Raw genomic sequence first — 4,864 nt, 5'->3', positions numbered from 1 at the left:
CATCCCAGCTCCCACCCCCCCAGCCCTGCAGCTGTGCCCCCCACCTGGGGCCTCCCTGACCCAGCGAGTCCACCTCGGACAGCGCACACATCCCGCCTCCTCTCGCAAAAGCTGCAGATGAGGGAACTGGGGCTGGGCCCGCACACCCAGGAGCAGGTGGGAGACCCCGCCCCCAGTCCCTCACTCGGGGGACAGTCCCCGAGCTCCAGGCACGGGGAAGGGTGAGTGAGGTCACTTCCCACCTGTCCTGTTGCACCTAGCACCCCGCTGGATGCTCAGAAACTCGGGGCGGAATGAAACAGACCCCAAACTCAGACCCCAAACTCAGACCCCAAACTCAGACCCCAAAGCTCAGACAGACCCCAAACTGTGTGCGGACCCACCACGCCCACTCCTGCCCTGGGTGCCCGGGCCAGGCCACCTGCCTGTGCGGGTGAGACGCCAGCTGCACCCGCTGCTGCCCTGCCAGGCGCCCTCCCTCCCGCCGGTCCTCCCGGGAGCTGCATCTGTAACGACCCCGACCCCGCACGGCTTCTCCATGGAGAGTGTGCAGATCGGCTCACATGACTCGGGGGATGGAGCTGGAGAGTGAATTTTTTAGCGCCTGTGCCCCGAGGCCCTCCTGATGGCCCGCTTCCCAGCGTCCACGCCACCGCGGCGGCTCCCCCGACACGTCCCGACGGCGAGATGGATGAGGATTTCGGTGCCACCGCGGTGCCTGGGAGCGGCGTCCATTCTTCTAGGGGCCCAAGCAGGCCACACTGCCAGCAGAGTGAAGTCATTCTGGGGTCACACTCCCAAGGAGCCGCTCCGATGGGCCCCCGGGGCCTTCGGAGGGGCCGTGTGTGACCACAGGCCCAGAAGCCCCAGGCGGCTCCCGCTGACTCCCAGGCGGGGGCGCTGGACTTGACAGAGAAAGCAGAGCGGCCGGGACGCTGGCGCCCACTCCTGCCCCGGGACACACACATGGGAAGCGGAGTCCTGCACTTTCGGGCAGAGAGCACTGACCCCCAGGGAGCCCCATTCCCAGCCGCCCTGGGCACTCCGTCTGGACCACGGGTCTTGGCTCATACTGTTCCCCTCCTCACCGCCTCCTGGAAGCCCCCAGGCTTTATCCCGGGCTTGCTCTCCACTCCTCTGCGTGGAGCAGTGACCATTGTGACACAGCCCCTGGGGGCCATGCCCAGAATCACCCACAGCTGAGGCCGGGCCAGCTGGGGCGCAGAGCCTGTGTGCAGAGCAGGGGGTGCAGGCCCCGTGGGCACAGCCTGGGGAGGGAGGGCAGCGGTCGAGGAAACACGGGTTCCGGTTGCCTTTTGATGCGCCGGGAAAGGCCCGCGCTCATTTGCATCGCTTCACGCTTCACGCTCTTCGAGTTTCCGCTGTTCCCTGGAGGCCCAGCCAGGCCCAGGCGGCCCTGAGCTCTGACCGCACAAGGACCTTGACCTCTGACCTCTGCTGGCAGCTTGGCCGCGGCAAGGCTGCGTGAGCAGAGCACAGGATGCTCTGGTGGGTCCGGGTGTGCCCAGCCCCGCACACACGGGAAGGACGGAAGGGACTCAGTGAGGAACAGAAGTGGCAAAGCCACTCAAACAGCTGCGGGGACCTGTCCCGGGGGACGGCAGGCAGCGGGCAGGCAGCGTGAGCAGGGACGGGGACAAGACGGAATTCTAGAATCCCACCCCCAGAGGGGAACTCGCTGTGGCCTAAGATGAGAGACTCTTAGGGTGAAGCCACACCCTCACAGTTGGACCCTCCCCTGAAGGCCGACGGGCCTGGGGCCCCGGCGCTGGCGTCGCTGTGCACAGAGCACTGTGACTGTGACAGGATGTACAGGTCACATCCCCATGTCACCCGGAGGTGCAGGTGCTGCAGGCCCATGTGTTTCAAACAAACAGGGGAAACCAAGTCACGCTGCGTGCGTCAGAGCTGGGCCAGGGCGCACGCGGAGATGGGGAGGGCAGAGCCGCTGGTGGCCGTGCCTGCGGCTTTGGCGGGGACCTGGGAGCACAGGCACCGTGTATCCCCGTGTCCTGAGCATGAGATGTGGCCACCGGGGCCGTCCCTGGGCTCAGCGCTCCGGGGCTCCTGGGCCGAGAAGGAGGACTTTCAGACTCATGGCGGAATCTTCCGCAGGGGCCCAGGGTCTCCCCATAGGGAGTGCGGTCACTGCGCCGCCAGCTGCAGGGTGGGTGTCGGCCTGGGGGCGGCCCTCGGGAAATGGCACAGAATAAATAAATGTCTGATTGTTGAATGAACGCATATCAGGCGACAAAGAAGGAAAGAAAGCAAGGAGCCCCTGCCTGGTTCTCTCTCCTTCTGTCTCGGCTGAGCTCTGGGCTTGAAGGACCTAGTGCAGTGATGGCGAACCTATGACACGCGTGGGCCTCGATTTGTGAGTGACGGGGACTGTCCAGCGCGAAGTAAAGTGATTTCCCGGGTTCAGTGCCGTTGGCGGTGAACGACTTCTCCAACAGTAAACTCCCAGGATGGACCCTCGCCCACCCGCGGGTTTATGCTGATTCTCTCACAGGTCAGAGCTGCCGGCCCCGCAGGACCGGAGCGCCGTGAGGTGACCTCTGCGCCAGCGTGGCCACTGTCTGTGGGAAGCGCGACTCCACAGGCCTGCCCCGTCCACGCTGCCTTACGTGTGTGACCACGTCATTGACCTGCTTGGACACATCATCATTGTCCTGCACAGTCAGTCACACAGCAGCAGACAAAGCAGAGCTGTCTAACCAATCACAGAGGCTTTCGTCCTCCCCAATAGGGTAGGTTTGATGACTTTTCTTTCTTTCTTTTTTAATATATTTTTTATTGATTTCAGAGAGGAAGAAAGAGGGCAAAAGAGATAGAAACATCAATGATGAGAGAGAATCATGGACCGGCTGCCTCTTGCACGCCCCACATTGGGGATCAAGCCCGCAATCCGGGCCTGTGCCCTGACCGGGAATCGAACCCTGACCTCCTGGTTCCTAGGTCGACGCTCAACCACTGAGCCACGCCGGCCGGGCACCATGGATCTTATCTAACACCAGGAAATGGGCCTGGGCCTGCCCTGCCTCTCGGGGCGCCGGGGGCTGGGATGAAGGTGGGCGCTCTGTGATCGCATGGGCGAGGGCGGCTCGCGGGGGACGGCGGGTGTGGGGGCTGCTCCCACTCCTCTGTGAGCACTGCTCCGGCACTGCAGCCTTCCCACCCCTGCCTGCTGCCCCAGAGCTGCCCCAGGAGTCACCCACCCGTCCCTCTGTCCATCCGTCTGTCCATCTGGCAGAGGTGAATCAGGACACAGGGGCTGGTGGCCTGGGCGGTGCCCTCTTCGCTGGGGGCAGTGAGAGTGGGCCCTGGAGGAGCCTTCGATGGTGACGAGGGTGAAGGGCGCAGGAGGGTGGGGTGGGGATCTGCGAGGGCGACACGAGAGCCGGGACCCAAAGAGGGAGTTCACAGCAGCTCAGAGATCTGGGGTCCGGGGGCCGGCGGGGAGGGCACTGCAGGCAGAAGAGCCAGGACAGGGCTGGGAGAGCCCTGCACGTGGTGAGAGCAGGGTCCCCGCTTCGGTCGTTTGCTCCCCAATTCAGGGCTCTGGCGTGACAGGCAGGTGAGGGCGCTCTGTCCTTCAGCAAGCCCCTCCCGGGCCCTCCCAGGGGCTGGAGACGCAGCCCCCACACCCCCCCTTTATCTCTGCAGCCTCAACACAAACAGGCCAGCAATGGAGGGGGCAGAGGGGGGGCGCTCAGTGGCTCCGCGGTGACCCTCGAGGGAAAGATGCCGCCGCAGGACGGGGTGGGGCTGGGAGGGCTCCTGGTAGCCGGATGTAGGGTTCAGGAAGGGGGTCAAGAACAGCGCCAGGGAAGACAGAGGGGTCTCCCTCGCTGAGCCGGATGTGCCAGGGCAGGTGGGTGCTCGCCTGGGCGGGAGGTGGAGGTCCCAGCAGACATCCAGGCGGCCGGGTGGGGTCGGTGCTGGGACTTTGGGGCAGCGGCCAGAGGATGGGGTGACCCCTCGCCCTCAGAAGCCGGCGCTGGTGCTGCCTTCTGAAGACGCAGCCCTCCCCGCCCCCCAGAGCCTGAGCTCCACGCACAAGGTTGGGGAGGGAAAGCCCCAGGCTGTGCCCCACTCCCACCCCAGCCCTGGCCATGCGCCCACCGGGGCTGGCACTCCCCACAGGCCATCCCCACAGCCCTCCTGCCGGCAGACACCTGCTGCCCAGTGTCCAAGCAGCCGCTCCAGCCAACGTGGCCCAGACCCCCACCCCCCCTTCCCCGCCCTGCAAGGCTCAGACCAGAGGCCTGGAGGGTCCTGGGTCCTCCTGCCCTCCACCTGGAGGCCCCTCCCCATGTCTGGGTGGGCACTGCTCAGGCCCGTCCTGCTCTGCAGGTCATCAGCTTTGGACACCCCTCCCTCGCCCGCCCCCCTGCGACCCGTCTCCCTCCCTCCTCCTCCTGCCCCTGCCTGCTGCTCCTGGTCCCCGAGATGGCTTAGCCTGAAGGCTTGCCCCTCCCTCCTCATCCTCTGCTGGGCTCCCCCTCTGATTAAATGTCGGCTCCCTTCACCCGGTCACCTCACCCTCACACCCACCCTCCGCTAATCCCGCCCGGAGCCTTCGCTCTGGGCACCTGGGCCGCGCTCAGCACCTGGGCTCCCACCTGGTCCGAGGGGACAGGTCCCTCCCTGTGGCTCCCAGCTCTGCCCTGCCCCCCTGTGGTCAGCTCTCAGCACTGCAGCCGGGGTTCTTCCAGATCCTGTCCCTCCTCCCTCCATGCCCTTGTATGCAGTAGGCGCTTAGTAAATACTTCCTGGCTTTTCCCGCCTGGGGCCCTCCTGCCGAGGCTGCACAGGGAGTGAGTGCGGCTCCCCCTCCCGG

At 65.6% G+C, this 4,864-nt stretch overlaps 1 protein-coding gene across 1 annotated transcript in view; it reads right to left on the bottom strand.

Moving 5' to 3' along the window:
• TP73 (tumor protein p73) overlaps positions 1–4,864 on the bottom strand; it is a 76,523-nt gene that overhangs the window by 23,179 nt on the left and 48,480 nt on the right. The window lies entirely within an intron of this gene.

This window comes from Myotis brandtii, unplaced genomic scaffold (genome assembly GCF_000412655.1).
Source record: "Myotis brandtii unplaced genomic scaffold, ASM41265v1 scaffold434, whole genome shotgun sequence".
In the NCBI taxonomy this organism is placed as follows: domain Eukaryota; kingdom Metazoa; phylum Chordata; class Mammalia; order Chiroptera; family Vespertilionidae; genus Myotis; species Myotis brandtii.
This window is presented reverse-complemented; position numbering and strand designations above follow the sequence as displayed.